Source organism: Anabas testudineus, chromosome 21 (assembly GCF_900324465.2).
Source record: "Anabas testudineus chromosome 21, fAnaTes1.2, whole genome shotgun sequence".
Taxonomy (NCBI): domain Eukaryota; kingdom Metazoa; phylum Chordata; class Actinopteri; order Anabantiformes; family Anabantidae; genus Anabas; species Anabas testudineus.
The window spans coordinates 6,820,264-6,838,674 of record NC_046629.1 but is presented as its reverse complement, the minus strand read 5'-3'; the positions used below and the strand labels follow the sequence as shown (position 1 = coordinate 6,838,674).

The 18,411-nt window shown below is 41.5% G+C and overlaps 1 protein-coding gene across 1 annotated transcript in view; it reads right to left on the bottom strand.

Moving 5' to 3' along the window:
* Positions 1-18,111, bottom strand: part of si:dkey-91i10.2 (uncharacterized protein LOC555224 homolog) — a 39,604-nt gene extending 21,493 nt beyond the window's left edge. The window contains exons 1-2 of the mRNA XM_026377232.1: positions 17,960-18,111; positions 12,376-12,448 (exon numbers count right to left, since the gene is read on the bottom strand). The gene's annotated coding sequence lies outside the window, so the exon portion shown is untranslated. The remainder of the gene's footprint in view (positions 1-12,375; positions 12,449-17,959) is intronic.
* Between the last annotated feature and the right edge of the window lie 300 nt (positions 18,112-18,411).

The window sequence follows — 18,411 nt, the reverse complement described above, 5'->3', positions numbered from 1 at the left end:
AGGAATATTAGAGCGTGTGACCTTTTAGGCCAGGCAGTGTATGAATACTGACCTGGATGTTTTTAAAATGCACCAAAAACCTTTTACAATGTTTGAATTAAGCAAAGCGACCTCAGCACGAGAACTATCCCCTAGGATAATCCAGGTTGGACACTGTCAGACATCAACTGTGAGTAGAGGCAATTCATTGCTTATATTAGTCTCTATATGGGGTACTATTATACTTTATTATCAAATATTTCCACAGTCACCAATGAAATCCTGAAAGGTGCACTTATATGCAGTTTCTGAAGCTGCATTCGTTAAGAAAATACCAGCAAATACTCAAATACTCTAGTATCAAGTATTCTAGCACTCCACTAATCAAGTTCAGAATATTACAAAAGGTTAAAAACAAGTCGTTCATACTGTGGCCGTGAGGAACACCTACAAATCAGCCTGCACTGTTGTGTCATTATTCTTTTGCGGTTCCAGGTCAACTAAGTCTCATCCATATTTCATGTGTTGGGAGGTGGAAATGTTGCAGATGAATTATACAGGCGGGAGATGACCTGAGAGCAAACACCTTGCTTCTTTTGCATGAGATTTTCCATGAGCGGAAAAGTAGATCTGTTCATATTCAAAGAGGACAAAAGAGGGAGTCTTTTCCACCGAGGAGGGACAGTTCAAAAGAGCCAGTTTATGCAAATGATGACCGAAGCTATCATATAATATGAGGCCCTGCAATAAAGATAAAATGCTCTGGAAAGACTGGCCCTTTGAAGTAATACCAGGAGGGTCTGATACTCTGCTGAGAAATCCAGTTTATTGTGCTTGATGTGGTTGCTATTTTAAACCTTTTCCAGGTTTATTGTAATATTAATTTACCTCGCTGGATGTCCTATTAGTTCACACTTGACCTCCGTTTTTTTTCTTTTTTGTTATTGTGATTTAAAAACACGCTTTTATGTCAATCTGCCGTAATTTTTATAATGTTTTTGTGCAGTTATTTTTGCAAAAACATGTATTTGATGTAGAATTATACATTTAAATTGGTCTTTAATAGAAGTAAAGTCATTTGTCTGCGTTGACTCTCGACTCTTCTGATAGAAAACCACTATTTTCATTCATCACTACGGTCAGGTTTTGAGCAGAAGTGTCAAGTTTGACTTTCTCACATGTGAATATTTCAGCCACTCTGAGTATTAGATGGTTCACCCCATGGACAACGAGTTCATAGGAATATTGGTCATCAGATGCATCCCTCCGTTTTTTGGGCTGGAACCAAAACTGCGTTGACTCAGGTGTTAAACAACTTCAAATCAAAGTGAGTCCTAGTTATATCACAGTCAAGTTATTAGAAAGAAAGATGCACGCTCACACTCACATCTGTGGTCAATATCAGACGCAATCAAAGTCTGCATGTCAGTGGCTCATGTTTAATTGATGAAGTAGCAAACCATGTAATTACCCAGTGATCACATAGGAAAACAAGCCTTGATAAAAATAGGCATAATCTCAATAACAGTGTGTATCTGTGTGTGTGTGTGTGTGTGTTTCGGTCTGTTTTCGTCGACCAATCAGCAGACAGGTTTTCTGTCACCCCACAGCCAGCCTCTTCTATCGACTCTCAGAGGGTTATGGATCACACTCAGCTTGGTGGCTGCGTATATAACAACTGCTATACAGAGCTAACCTTTATGTTGACAGGTAAATACAGGCTTCAGACACACACACACACACACACACACACATAAACATACCCTACAGATGCCAGATAAAACTATGGTGCAGTTTAAAGTTCAGCTCTACATTTAGCTTAGTGTAATAATCAGAGCGCAGTGCTGGCATCTACATATGTCACATGAAAAAGGTTCATTTATGCCTTTTATGTGATGTTTATTTTCCATAATATAACATTATTTTTTATGATCAACCTTGTTTCTGAGAAATCTTGTATTTTTCTGTGTTTTCATTATAGCAAAAAGACTTCAGGAGGCTCTGCCAACATTGCAATGCAGAAGAAGTCAGTGAGAAGTTTATCATATGTACATTACAGTAGGAAATTCAAAATGTGATGCTTTTAAAACTGGGAGAAAACACAGCACTGAAAAAATTACCCAAAACTGACCTAGAATCTGAAAGTGATTCAATTTAATCTGCTAAATGCTTTATAGGATTTCTGCTAATTGTTATCTTAAGATTCAGCCTGTGTACTATTCAGCAGTTGAGGGCTGACAGCTGACAGCTCTGTAATTGCATGTGTTTTAAAGGGCTGAATTTTTCCAGTGTTGTAGTTAATTTTTTGTATTTGTGATTCAGCCACGGGAGTTTCATGCTCAAGAAAATACATTTGCAACACAACAGTTCTGAAGCAGCCAAGGTACCAGCACCAAAACACACTCATCAAACTACTTTGATGTAATTAAACTCATTCATCTGACTAAGTGTAGGCTAAACAACAAAAAACATCTCTGTGTATCACACAGTACAACTGCACTACAAAAAAAAAGAGTTAGCATTGTTAACCAAACAGCAGTGTTTTGTATTCCTGTGTGATTCAGATATTAAAAAAATATGTAATATTTAAAAATGTTGTTAGTCTAGTACGTCAAGCTGTGGACAAACTCCCAAACTTAAAGCTGCTTGCAGACATGAGGTCGTCCTATCTTTCAGTTCAAGCCACCGTCTGCTCAAATTATCTACAAAACAATAAGACCCAGGAAAACACAGCAGCACAAACAACTGCACTGCTGTAAATCCGCCTCTAATTGCTTCTCAAGACCAGTGTTTGTGCAAAAACTGGTACAAAGCAATATAAAGAGGAAAAAAACAAGACGGCATCCATCATCATGGGAAGATGCAGTCGCCATAGAGACGCAAGAGGACAGGTTCAGGTTCAACGAAAGGTCCGTAACGAAAGGTCCATAAGACCTAAAACACAATCACCACTCTGAACTCATGTCTCTCTCATTTTGTGTGCAGCCCACACACACACACACACACACACACACACCTTTCCCCAGGGTGTTTTCCTGTGTCTGTTGTCCTGTCTGCAGGGGATCATAATGACCTCAGCAATAGCAACACCTACATCAACAAAACATCAACAGTCTACTCACATTCATAACCATATGCTCTCTCATGCTCTCTCTCTATCACACACACACACACACACACACGCACACACACACAGGCTGACCTCATTCCTACAATCTGTCTACTGGGAGGAAAAGGAAGCAGTAGATGAGGATAGGAAAAAACAATATCACGTGAAATGAAGAAAACAACGGTTTCAGACGAGGAGGCAAAAGGGAGTTTCGAATGAATACCTGATAAGGAGATCCTTAGGTGATTTGAGAGAGGGCTAGAGAGAGAGAGATAGATGGGGTAGATAGAGGTATCATTGACGTCCCAGGAGTGGCGTTAATAAACAAAAGGAGGCTAATAAGGCAGGAGAGGATTTGCTGGGCAGCAGATGGCTACGTGAGTCACTTCTATCACCAAGAATGAAGAAAGACAGGGGGAATAAGAGAGGTTGAGGGTGTGGGTGTGTGAGGCAGAGAGAGAGAGAAAAAGTGAAAAATTATTCACGTTTCCCATCAAGGCACCTCTGCATCTGTTTAACCAGCCTGTCACTCAAGAAAAGAAAAGATTCAGCTGAGTTTTAGTTACCTGCCAGGTCTCGGCTAAAAATAAAATAATATTGAATAAAAGGGGAGGGGAAATATTTCGCTGATGACCTGCTGATCCTAGAAGATGAAAAACCTCCTTTCAAAACTAAGAGACCCTTCGCTAACAAGACTTAGAGCTGACGTCCAAGCAGATGAAATCCAAAAAATAAAAAAAAAATACAGTGTCTGTGGCTCCATCCTGCAGGTCAATACTGCCACTTGACCTTGAGGAGGGAGGGTGAGTGTTTTCCAGACTTTCTTATCAGCTCATTGACAGCTTTAGCAGTGATCCATCAGGGACACATCATGGCTTGATTATTGACTGGCTGGTTCCTACAGATGCGTATAAAGATCTGTATCTGCTGAAGGCATTCGGTATGTCTTTGCATGACTCACTCCTTCTTTAAAGTGATGGGGAGAAGGAGGAGGGAGAGGAAAAGGGAAGAGGAAAGCAGAAGCCAAGGACATGCTTGTAATTGGCTTAGAGAGGAGAGGAGAGGAGAGGAGAGGAGGAGAGGAGGAGAGGAGGAGACGAGATTTCAGATGATGAGATGAGAGTGATGAATGGGTAGACCCGGAGGGATGTGGTGATTAACAGCATGAGGAGGAGGGAAAGTGGTGAAGGGATAGGTGAGTGAGGAAGGATGAAGAGCCATTGATCAGCTGTCGCCACAGTTTACAGGGACCTGACTAACAAGCATCAAGCCGTGAAGAGTGCATGAACACATAATATACTATGGTTTGAGATGGTGTAAATCTTCAGTGTTTAAATCTTTTATTTACTTGATGCAAGCATTTGGCAGAAAATAAATGGATGGCTTGTTGTGTATTCTCTCTTTTAACAGTCAAATCTAAATTACATATATGAGTAAATTGCACTAAAAACACAATTTGGTGCCCCCTCCTCTTTCTCCTTCCTCTGCCGGGTTTCCTGGCAGGTTTCCTGGGTTTCCTCCTCCTTAGTTTGACTAAAATCTTCACAAGAACAAAATAAAGAGCCATTTAATTAACATGGCCAACAGACGCGACTGAACAGCCACTGGAATGCATCTTTTTATCAATGGCAGATGGAAATTCCTAATTACTAACCCCAGGAAGCCTTTTGGTCATCCTAACCGGTGGCTACAGACATGATTAGCCTCACATGAACCTCCTAAACTGCAAGTCTGAACCTCTCCCCTTCTCAATCCCCAGCATTAATATCGCTATGCAAACCTGTCTGTGTCAACTCAATTTACTTTCCAATTTCCCGCAGGGTGAAAGAGTGCCTCTCACTCTCTCTCCCAGTCTCCCATCCATCTCTCGACAACTCTCTATTTTCTGTTCTGCGTCTCTTTTCTCTCCGTCCTTTCACGTGTCGCCCGCCTCTTGTATCTTATTTGTCTGTCTGCTAACGAAGCGTCTGCACCACATGCTGACCCTAAAGAAGCACACAGACGTATTGACAGCTGATCTAAGTGCTGAAACAATTATTCAAATACCTGCACAATGGACAGGAAAGTTTTATATTAATAAATCAAATGACTAAACTTAAAAGCGGCCAAAACAGCTTTAAACAAAACATAAATGTCTTCAACTCTAATGGACCAAACAATCAATTATGGATTTTTTTTTTATTTGTGGAGAGACAAAATAATCAATACTAAATACTTTGAGCAGTAGTTGTGGTAAAATGATTGTTTATTGCCTTTTAATGGACATGTAGTGCATCAGTATTATCACCACAATATGCATTATGTCATTGGGAAACACTTCACTTTAACAACCCCCTGCTTAGCCATTGTAAGAAGTATAAATATTTAAATGGCTCCTCACACACTATAATGTAGTACTATAACTCCTTCTGTGGTGCCTAAACGCTGTTGGCTAAACAGATCATGAATGACACAGTCATAATAACATAAAATGTTGTCACTGTACAAGTTATAATTATTGACAGATACTGTAAACAAAGTCGAGTCCCAGTAGCTGCTTACAAATCATGATATGTTGTTCCAACACTCACTTATGTTCATGTCCTGCTTCCATCCGACATTAGAGTTAAAGTAACATGTTTAAATTAATGGTTCAGTTGGATGCTGTCACTTATACACACTCATAGTTTAGATATGAGGTCACACACCTGGCCAGCTGATATTCCTGCTACTCTGTGAACAGCCAACAATGCACACAAGCACAAACACAGGGGGCTGCCGGCTGCAGACGAATACACTATCGACCAACCAGGAATTTATCAGCCACAACAATTAATCCTGCAAGAGGCAGTTAGTGACTGTGTGTGTGAAGCCCTAAGAGAGAAATGGGGTGAGACTACAGGTTTGTATTGAAGATCTCTTTCGCGCTGACCGCCCCTGACGCACACTTGTGCATGCACGCAGACACACAAGAGTCAGCCAGGCATGAGGAGAGGTTCATCAGATTCCCTCTACCTGCAGATCATATAACATCTTCAGATATCTCTGAGCATCCAGACCAAGCTGGAACTATTTCCTCTCCTTTCAGGCAAGACTTCCACATTTTGAGTCAGCCTACAAAGAATGAGCTTTAAACTGCTTAATATCCAGTTGGAGGATCTGAATAAGCAAAAGAGAGGTCGTAAAACGGAACCGCACTGTCAAAAGAGCCTGAAAAGCTATCGGTGTCCATGCAAAGCATCACATTACACCTGCTGTCATCTTCTGACTTCACTCCATACACGGCTACATGAATTATTGAGCGATCCCCGCATTGTCAACTACTGCACCTCCAATTGAGCAGAAGAAATGTCCAACTTCAATTCACCATTTATCAAATGACAAGATGCACGCATGCTGGCAGGATCCAGGATTAATTCCACTATAATGAAGATGTTTTACAAAGACACATTTGAAAATAGTCACAATACATGCAGCCCTGTCACTTACAAAGCAGAGCACATGCTCCCTGCGTATCTCTAGTTTTTGCACCGGCAACAACTGTGTCCACTCTGCAGCTCTTTCCTTCAGAGAGGCAATGCTGATGATGTTGCACAAGAAAAGAGAAGCAGGGAAATTGAGAGAAATATTTCCAGCTTTGTGTACTCACCTTTGTAATGACGAAGAGTGTGTTTGTTAGTCTGTGTGTGTGTGTTATGAGCTCCACAGCACAGCAGGCAGCCTCTCTTCTCTGTCTAGCTCCCACTGCGAGCTGGAGTAGAGTGTGTGTGTCAGAGAGAGAGAGAGAGAGAGAGAGAGAGAGAGAGCGAGAGAGAGCCCTCTCACTGGCTATTGTTAGAGGGAAGGGAGCCAAACCGAGCATGCTCCAACATGAACAGCCCTTGTGGTTGGCATGGAGACCGGGAAGCGGCTGTCGTGCTCGAGTTGTGAGGTGCTTTCTGTTCCAGACGCAAACACAGACACAGAGCAGAGTGCAGGCAGGTGCTGCTGCTGTGTCATCATCCTGGCCACGTTGCAGCACTTGATTAATCCTCATTCTCTTTAGTCAGAATAAAGTGACGGTTACTCTCTCGGCCAATGACCTGGATCCGTTACAGAAGTTCACACAGCGTCCTGGATAAAAGTAATCCACCACAGTCCAGAGTCAAACACCTGACTTTGATCCTGGATATCTAAATGTCACTGTATGTGCTGATTCAATTTATGTATACCCCAGGCTAGGACCTATGCATTTTGTGCTTACTGTACCTCCCCACACCCTAAACCACAGCGCTGGAGAGCTAGGACACATGAATTGTTGTTTATCTCCTTGTAAATATCAAAATAATATAGTGACATATCAGTAGCGTTTATATAATATCAAAAATGCCACATTGCAACATAGCCCTTTATGTACATGTAGGATTTGACTGTTATTTGCTGTGACGGGGGACTCACTCGCACCTTGACTCATGGAAGAATCTCATAAAAAGGTGAAAATAATTGACAGGAATCAATTTTATTTCTACACGTATCACAAATAATAAAAAAAACAAATGGATTAGCTCATGTATCACCATACAGGACTAATACGACTCCCTCATATTACTCTCTCGACAAAATCCAATTACCTTCATTAGTATGCACATTTATTTACACAGCAGGATGCTCAGAATCTAATCAAATCTTCTGCTCTGCTGGAGAAGCATGTGTCATAAGAGTGAACAATGGTAACGAGCAGAGCATCGAATACGTGAACTCTGCATTAAGTGTGTGCTGAGGCTTTGCTATGTGGTTATTTGTCAGTTGCTACAGTGTGTTGTAAAGACTCGAGGGGCCAGCTCACAACCACAACTTCCTGTGGGAATAACAGCCACGAAACGCAACATGTCGGCATCAGCCAGGCAGCTCTTGATGTGTGTGTGCACAGACAAAGAGAAATGTGTTTTTGTGAAATGTGAAACACTGTTTTCCTCATTTTCCTCATAACTCCACTGTCCACCGTGAAATCAAGATCAAGTGAGTGAGTGGATAGTGTTAGTGGAGCCATTAACAGCAGTCAATGCAGCCCACTCACCAAAGGGGTCTGATCGCTAAGCACCGGCTGTCCTGCCTCTCGAGGCTTCCTGCCATCAGCAGAAAATGCATGAAAATATTAAAGGCTGCTTAAGTATTTCTCCAAGTCAACAACTGCCGACGACGTGTGTTAATCAGAAGATGGAAGTATCTCTGTCACTACAATATGCTCTCATGTTCAGTCTCTTTGCTGAAACCAGCTGCGGGATGCTACAGGAAACACGTCTGAAAGCAGAACTTACAGGGTGTAAACAATGAGCTAGAAGAGGTTAAAAGGCTCCATGGAGATCTGCAGAAATGGTGGAAACTGTGTCTAGATGTGAGTTTTATGAGTGACACACAAGCAGCCACTGGATTGACTGAACCTTTGCACATTATTCTTGTTAATAGTTAGTAAATCTAATGTGTGTGGACTTATTTAAAATGCTCTTCAGAGTCATTTAATATGCTTCAGCCTCTGCATGTTTGAAACCCAGTCAGTCACGTTTCCATGAAAGCTAATAGGAAGTCTTTACTACACAGTGTATAATGTATGTCCACATTGGACCCTTTCCTGTTGTCAGACCCATACAGAGGTCTGTGTGGTACTGACACTGAGGGTCAAGATGTGATGTATCCGCTGAGCTGCCCGGCTTCATCCAGCGACACAGGGTTAGATAATTTATGAGGGTTCCACCACTGGTTCAATAATTCATAGATCCCTCGTTCGACTGTGGGTGAGTCACGGACAAGCCTTTTACTGACAAAAGAAGAGAGGGGGCAAGACACAACGAGACAGAGCGAGAGAGAGAGAGAGATACATCTGTGGGGTACAAACTCAAAAAGAACTTCACACACCATTACTTTTCGAGGACTGCTAAATTTAGCACAGCTTCCACGGCACAGGGGAGGAGCCGCTCGAGGAGATGAGGGAGGGAGAACCAGCTTTTACTGTCAAGTAAGTAACCCTGGGAGCCCGAAGGCACGGAGCAACCAATGACCAACAACACAAGGTAAAACAAGCCGGGCTTCAGTCATGTCATCCGTCCATGTTATCACACACACAAAGGAGAAGCCTAATAGAGTGTGAGCAGACAGTGTGTGCACATGATACACAGCTCAGTGCTGCACAATGGTTGTTACTGTTAGCTTTCCTGAACAATGCTTCATTTCAGACCCCCCTGACGGGATAGAAATGTTTACATTTAGAAGGGGGAGGAGTGCGGTAATAAAAGACGTCATGTCATGTTTGTCTGCCACTTAATTGCTTGGCAACGACATGGGCATTATGGGCCACGGTGTGGTTCGTGGACGCCTGACAATCAATAGAGCCATGGGCGACTGGGTGGAGGTTGGTGAAGGGCACAATGCACAAATGAACACAGTGACACACATATAGTAAAGTAGCCACAGGCTTGACACCCTCAATTATATTTAAACCATTAATTGGGTGTTCAGATGTTTGCAAACTTGCAAATTATGAGTGGAGTTGCATGGAATGGCTTTGGGAGGGCAGGGTCAGCTGCTTCTTCTTGGTTGAGCCAGAATTTTTCCAATACTATGTTAATACAACGCTGTATTTAGCACCATTATTTTGTGCACACACATCTCTGAAGAGATTGTGAGCTGGCTGGGGAAGTGGCCCACATTCCTCAGCAAAACCCGCTGCTTCATTCATTCACATTTGAGTGTGCACAACCCACATCACTGGGCCTGGAGTAGGCTAGACGGTAACAGCCAGGGTGGCAGCTGATGGTTGTTTTAATTTTAATTTTAAATTTTAATTCATCCAAATGTTAAGAAGATGGAACCAAAACATTTTTATGAATGACTTCAAGACATTCAATTACCAATCTGCTGATAAACATGACTGGGGATGTGTCAACGTGCTAATACCAAAGCATCACTGGTTTGTACTTTGGTGCTGTGTTGCGTCAGAAATGCTGGCAGTGGACTTTTGATTGATTTCCACTAGAACAGGTGACCTGATGGAAACGGGACACATGTATCCATCACAACCTATTAACCTTATTTTCCATCCACTCTTTAGTAGATCTCATAGGAAAGAGAGGCTACTTAGCAACTCCATTAAAGTGGCCATTACATGCCAGATGTTATATAAAGACATCTCTATGACCTATATTTTCAGATGTGTTTGTGAATGAATGCCAGTCTAAAGTGTGTGTGTGTACACATGCTCCCTCCTGAGGTCTGTTTTGGCTGATCTGAATCCCCATGTGCAGAGGGGAGCCTGCTATCATAATCAGCATGCTTACAGCCGCACATTACACTAAATGAACCCAAACCTCCTGATGTGGAGCCTCGAAATCCAATTTTTCCTGGCAAATTATCCATCTCTACAGTTCCTCTTAAAGCTGGATCTCTGGACCACCATCTACAAGCCTTCCTCCCTCATCAGTCTGCTCCAATTGCTCGTCTCCTGATCAGACCACAGATCTAGTTAGTGTAACTGATGTACTGCAGGATTGTACTGCTGGTGGCTAATATCATTTTCATCATCATTTCCACCACAAACACATGAAACTGGCTCCATGGCTGAAATATCTCCACAGGGAAATATAAACCATGCACTTTAACACTTAATTTGATAGTACTACATAACAGAACAGCGTGCCAAGAGGCATCAGCATGCTAACATCAGCCAAGAAGGGAAACTGCCAAGTAAAACTGCAGTACCATAGAAACATGGCTGAGTTTCATTATTAAATGGGAACCTCTCTTAATAGTCAGCCTAAATTAATCGCCTCAGTAGGAACAGTATTGGTGCCTCTGTGCATCATAGCATCATATCTGCAGATGGTGCCGCTGACTGGTTTTACTGAAATGAACCGTGCTGTACTGAATCACCAGAACTGAAAGGAAACCACAAGCAACATTAGCCGGACCATCTTCAATGAAGGGAAGATTAGCCTCTGATACACGGAGATCAACGTTATTCCTCGTCTCCCATGAGCTCATGAAGACCTGCTGCATGGGAGGTAGAAATAAAAACACATCAGCCCCTCTAAATTCAAACACGGCAATCTTCACAGTAATGGCAGGAAGCTAGGGTGCACTTCAGAAACATCAGCATTTACACATCAATGGAGGGGGCTGGCTGAGATGTATTATAATGCAGAATATTCAGACAGTGGGTGAGGCTTTTTGAATCTTAATGACACCGTGAATGCAACAAGCAGTGCAACTATTGGAGGCAATTATTCTGCAGGGGTGTGGTCGATGTCTGCATCAAAAGCAACTGTGATGAAGAGTAAAACATTATGCAATGACAGTGACATAACCTTAGGTCCAAGGAAAGACCAGGAGGGCACACACGGTCACTCCTCTTTGAATAACGGTAAGTAAAAAAGCCATTAGAGGAGGCATTGGAATATATTTGGATTAAAATGCACCAGCGAAAGCAGCTGCCATTAAGATGAAGCTTATAAAGGTGATAATAAATATAAACAGAAGAATGTGCAGATAAAGCTCGTGTTTGTCATTACAGGGCGTCAGCCAGCTTCTTGAATCAGACATTTTCTTTTGAGACGCTGCTGGTTCGCTAACCAACCTCTCTACTGAACACATGGGCTTGTCGATTCAGCTGCTTTCTGGATAATCCTTCCTACTGGTAAAATGTGGTGTGACCTGAATCCTTATAGTCCAGAAGAAGGTTCTGGACACACAAGCAGGAGCCGTCTTCAAGCTGTCAGGTAGAGCAGCAAGGACGCTTTCAGTCTCATTAACATTCTGCATCTGGCTTCACATCACACAAACACACAAACACACACACACACAGGAATGCGAACAGGGAGCAACCTCCTCTGAGAGAAATAGATTTTGCAGCTAAAATGCCACTGCCTTCAGTATAAGATGGAAAATCGGATTGAACAATACCTCACTGCTGGGCGTGTTCATTTCCTGTTCTTTAAGAGAAATACTCTGTCTACTCTGTCACAGTGTTTCTTGTTTTTATTTTTTTTATTATTTGGTCATTTGTGGTTGAGAGCAGTGGAATAAGGATAAGAACAGATCTGGTAATAACATTTAATCATGTCACAACTAAGGCTGTGAAAAACCTTCACTAAGCCTGTCAGAGCATGAAACATTAACTACTCTAGTAGTTAAAATATATGGTTTAAAAGAACAACATGTAATATATTTACTATATTTAATAATCAAATTAGCAAGATATCTCATCAGGAGTAGAGCCTGTTCGTTTCAGACAAGACCGTGTCTTTGAACATGTGTTCAATTTAAAATTAAAATCATACCTTAAAGGTGTTTGCAACCCATCAGTCTGATTCCACTGTCCTATGGCAACATGGTGATGCCCTGAATGTTGATCTAAGGAAAGAAAAACACTTATTTCATTTACTGTTGTCATTTTGCACTGTTGTAATGTCTCAGTCTGGTTATGTGATTTAAAAAAAAATTAAAATTCATCCCGATAGAAACAAGACCCAACTCATTATGACTTCAACAGGGAAAGATTAAATATGGTCTGTTTTACTTTTATCCCTCTGCGACAGCAACAAACGTAGCCAGAGGCATTATGTTTTCAGGTTGCTCTTCCAGTTCTTTTGAACGGTTCACACCAGGAACACCTGGAGGGACGTTCTTCAAATCCCCCAGACTCATAGGTGAAGTGATTAGCATGTGGACGGCAAACTGACTCACTGATGGAGGGATGTAACTGTAAGGTGATACAGGTTATATAAAGTTATATATACAGAGGGATAGAACCAGTTAGGCGATAAATAAAGGAACAGAGAGCAGTCCTGCTTATTGATTTGCAACACTGTGCAAAATTTTCTAATGCAAATAAAAATGTTAAAGCAAGATACAGTAAGTTTATTGTATATACTGTATAATAAAGTGTCTACTAGTTAACAAATATCTATTTTTTACATTATCCATGATTTCCCCCAGTACTACTGTGACAAGGCTTCCCACTCCTCTATGTGGATGCAGTAATTTGCTACTGCAACAACTATAATGGGCTCCATCTCTGGCGTCGCATCATGTGTAAACTGCAGTGTACATTAAAGCTGGACTTGGAAAAAATATGTTATGTTTCAAATTGGTGTAAATGGTGATTCTGCTAACGTCATATTTGGTTTTAGCCAGAGAAATAACAGACAAAAGAGATAGTGAAAAAAGAAAAGAACTATGGGAGAGAGGGAGAGCAGATAGGAACATTAGAGCATGTAGTGCAGAAAGCGAGCAGGGTTACAAATGGCTGTTAGTGAAGAAGAGGAGAAAGGTTTGACGTGAACGGAGAGTGAGCACAGCTGGAGCTCTGGCTGCAGCTTTACTCGTGGTTACACTAGATGATGGGTGGAGGGGTCACGCATTGAGGGAGCTCTTACCCTGCCACAGGCTGTCAGTGAGCTGGTGCTTTTTAAGAAATGACTTTACGGACAGAAACCTCCTGCTGCTCGCTGAGGCGAGCATCAACTCAACTCTCAAGTCTTTCACCTGACGCAGTAGAAGTCTTACAGTCACTTAACATGCCCGACGGCAACAGCACATCTCCAGGTGATACGAGAGTTACGAAGGATACAGGAACCTTCATTAACAAATATAATAACACAAAAAACAACCATGAAAACCTCAAAGTGCTGGTGGAAAAAGTATATGAAGCCCTGGAATTAATTACTCATCCGTGCAGTAATTATTCAGTGGGAGGCATTGCCCACTAGATTTGAGATTACAATTTATACACATTACAATTTGAGCCTTGTCAAAGTTGCACTGATTATTATGCTTGAACATTTTTCCTGCTTTAAAACATCAACTGAAAAACGAATTGATTTGCTGCCTAATATGAGCCAAAGCAGAACTTCAGTAAATATATTTATTTCCTTTCCACAACTGAGCATAAAGCAGCCTACCAATAAACTGAACCAAAACCTAATCAAATTGGCTTCACAGCATTACGACGGTATTAAATGAACAATCTGGAGAGTTGATATAGTTTCAGGAACAGGTTGGGACACATTCCAATTATATCAGTCACATAAATCTGTCTACAGCCCTATGAGGCGAATCAAACCCAAGGCTGAGACAGTCATGGGTAGATTCAGTATTTGTTTGTGCAGAAGACGTCTGATACACTATCAGTGTCCTTCATAGCACTCGGTTTTTAAGCTGCTACAGAGTGTCTGTGTGTGTGTGTGTGTGTGTGTGTGTGCAGTAGTCAAGTATTTGTGTCTGTGCATGTTTCTGAAGAGATCTCTCAGCCAACCAGCACAGTCAGCCTTGTCAAACTGACAGAGCATGGACGCTAAGCGCTTGTATTAGCATTTTATCAAGTGACCTTCCTGCTCTCCAGTCTGCCTATTAAAACTGTTTTCTTTTTCACTCAAGCCTTTTGCTTTTCCCCTCAGCGAAGACAAAATAAGGAGCTCTGTGCGACTCTGTGCACTGAATCACTCAGAACTGTTCAACTGCGATGGATCACTCTCGCTCTGAAGTGTATGGAGTCATATTTTAAAGGTGTGGATATGCAGCCTAAAGGAACAGTTCTCAATGGTCTCCCAGAAACAGTCTATTGTTGCCCCAGCTGCCTGATTCTTAATTACTCCAGTGGTAATTAGTGGTTGTCCATAATTGGGATAGGGACTCCAGGATGGCCTCCACCCACAATGCCCTTTGTTGTGTAGAAGTGGGAGAATGGATGATACACACACAGATACTCATACACACCATGGGTTCTGCTTTGAATGTGGCTGTGCATACAGCTGTGACTGATGTTCTAACAGGACACAAGGGGCTGTGTTACAGTTTATCCTGCAGGCACGACGCAAGAACAAAAGAGGTTCTCAGGGGAAAAGAGCGTCCAGAGCATGAGGTTCAGTGCTGTTTCGACTACTTTAAACACACACCCATCATCATTTGTTTTTTTGCCTTGAATTCCAACCACCTCGTCATAAGAGACATCTTTCCTAGTGCAACACTGGAGCCAGACGCTTGAAATTTCCCCCATTTTTTATGAAGGCGTAATCACTGTGCTCTTGAATCAAGGTAGCATTCCTCTAATCAAGGTTGAGTGTCTCCTGACTGACATGAGCAGCAAAGAAGAGGCTTTAACCTACATTCATCCAGATTTTATTCTAGCTTTTAATATTTAAAAAAAACTATTTTAATGCTTGAAAAGCATTGCACTGGGAGACTAATTCAACATGAGCTTTCGCCCTCTGAAGACAAAAGCTTGTCAGATATTTAAAATCTGCAGGAACTGGTTGTTCTGTACATGACAGAGCTGTGATTGACCGAATCCACCTATCATCTGTACCCGCTTATCCTTTGGAAGGTCATAGGACTGGAGCCTATCCAGCCTTGCACGGGGTGGGAGGACAGTCTTTCACGGGGCGGACACAGAAACTGTTCACACTCCACTAAACCAGCAAACACTGATTCACCATCATGCCTGGTTGAATTCAAAATATTAATGAGAGTGTGAAAGTCCAGTCATAATATTTAACAGAGCTTGATAAAAATAATGTATGTGAAAGACTAATTGTATTAATTACATGTTACATGAAATTTCAAATCACTCATTTGATCAGAAACAGATTTTGTTTATTACTGTCTGCGTGTCTGATGATATGTTTGTTTGTCTGTCAAGCAATGACAGCTGAAGAGTATTAAAAGTACTCAAGGAAACCCATGCAACAGTAATCATATTAAAGTCTACACCATAATCATTCACAGTTACATTACTCATACAACATTAATCCTTTAATGACCCCAGTAATTACTGTTACTTAGGATCAAAGTAATTGTAAAGTCAATGGACTATAAAAAAATTAAAATGAAAAACACCTGAACTCAGCCAATAAGTTAATGGAGGGTAATTATACTCTGTCCGGCCGAGCTGAGCTTGTTCCAAAACAACACAAGTAAAATACGATGCCTGTCACAAGTGTACACGTTAGCATTAGAGGGCCCCAGGGTCCCACTATCCCTGCCACACTTTTCTGCTGGCTTAGCCCGACAGATCGACCTGTCTTGTTAAATCTAGTCTTATTGACTACTGTTTAGCTGTGTGGGTGTGTGTGTGTGTGTGTAGGTAGGTTGCAGAGAGCTTTAAGAGTTTGCGGGTCCACTGTTGGACCTTTTGTCATCTCACTGTAGAGCTCAGGTAGGGAGCAACAAAGCAACTCTGTGGAGGGAAATCTTATATATCTTACATACATCTTATATCTTTTCTATCTTATAGATAGAAATAGGTGAGATCTAGGAATAGAGCTCCCCAATATATTGATTTACAATACGTGGGCAAGAAGAAAATGCCTCTTCACATATTATGGAGAGGAAATGGAACGTGTTTGCTAGCCCGACTAATCCACAAGTCATGAATTTAATTCTTCTTTAATGCAGCTAATAATCTCAGCTTTAACCCATGCATGCCAATCATCATGCCAGCTAAGCAGTGACGTCCGGTGGGGAATGCCTTTGTGAGAGCACCCCTGACAATTCAGATAGTTTTCCAGTCATGTGACTCTCATCTAGGAAAAAAAACACTCCGACTAAGTCGGTTTTCATCAACTATTAATGTGTAGCATAGCCAAGATCCATAATACAGTATTTTCCACCACTTGGAGACAAAGAAATTGCTTCTAGTGCAAATAACACAATTCTACTGTATTCATTAACATTAACTGATCGCAGCCTGGAAGGCAGCCAGCTTTCCCATCAGCCCTAGAGACATTTCCAGTCAAGGCTCGGATGCACCTGCTTACTGAAGCCCAAACATCCCCAAAATGCTGCACTTAAGGAGCCCCGGGAGTGTTTGAGCAGCTCCAGGGACTCCACCAGGGAAGTGAGGGATGGCTACGCTGCCTTACTATTTAATTTACTAAATGGCATCATACAGAGAAAATGGAAAAATAAAGACCAATTCTATTGCTGTGTGATTGTACACTTCCATCTTGGGTAAACCTACACACAGAATCCTGCATGTCAGTCTTTAGGACTGTTCGGCGACAAGGACAGTGACATTTCCCAAAGGTGAGGAGAGTTTAACCTGGCAGCTGTTTCCCTCCTTTGATCCAAGTAATGTAGTTAAGTTATTTAGCATGAGAGTCAGTCTGTCATCTGCACTTCAGAAACAACCAACCAACCAGAACTGTGGTTTTTAATCAGTCAATTTGCAAATCCAAGTTTCTCTAATTAGATCATTTGCTCCTTTTTCCTGTTTCACATCTCTGTAATCTGATCTTTGAGGTTGGCAAAATACTCAATTTAGTGGCACTTGTGCGGTTTTAATGGTTTCACATGAAATTTTTTATCTAACTATGGAATTGTAAGTTCAAATACCACTTTAAGGAATTATTTTCATGTCGTCTGAGTTGAGTTTGAAAGGTCATTCTTGAGGTAAAATAGGTTTGTTATTTAATTAGAAAGCCTCAAGGATACTAAAAATATTAATATGTGACTAATATCTCTCTCTATATATATATACGTATATATGTGGCTGTGGATTGTTGTTTGTACTGATGAGAGTTCTGAACACACCACCTACGTTCCCCATAGATTTTATACCTAATTAATGAATTGCTTTATGGATCAATTATCTTTGTAGCTCTGATTAAGTCCACACAAACACCCAGATTCTTTTCAAACAGCAGCAGCAAAGACATTTATAAAAATAAATAAATAAACTGTGACAGGCTGGAATGAGAGAACATACAACCACTGTATGTCAGTGGAAATGTGAAGGTGTGAGGATGTATGAGAATCAGCCTCTGTGGTCTGTGACTAGATGACTGCTGTGTGAGGGTGAGTGTAGTCAAATCTGTTGATTTTACAACTAAATCTATGTGATTTGTTCATGGGAGGGCTACTTACTCAGACTTACTCAATGCGCCTTCAGCTCCATCACATCGTGGATCCAGATTCAGATCCAGCAGGTTGAACTCGGATGGATCCTCAGATGGATCTGCTGTGACTTACAGACCGGGATCCGAGCAGACAGCGACAGAAAATCACACACTGCTCGTTTATTCTCTGTCTTTCTCCTCCTGCTGGTCTCTGACTGAGGGATTTTACCGGAGGATCCCGGATCCACGACCCCTTTCCTTTGCGGGTTTCTCCTTGGGAACTGTGCTGCCTTTAAGTGCTGCTCGTAAAACGAACACTCCCGTGTTAAACGTGCCTCGTTTAAATACAATCCTATCTTTATTCACCATAAAGATTGGCTGTGATTAGGTAGTTGTTTGACTTAACAATTCAGTTGATTATTAAAAGAATAAATAGACATTAGCAAATACAATCGGCACTGTCATCAAACGCAACATGAA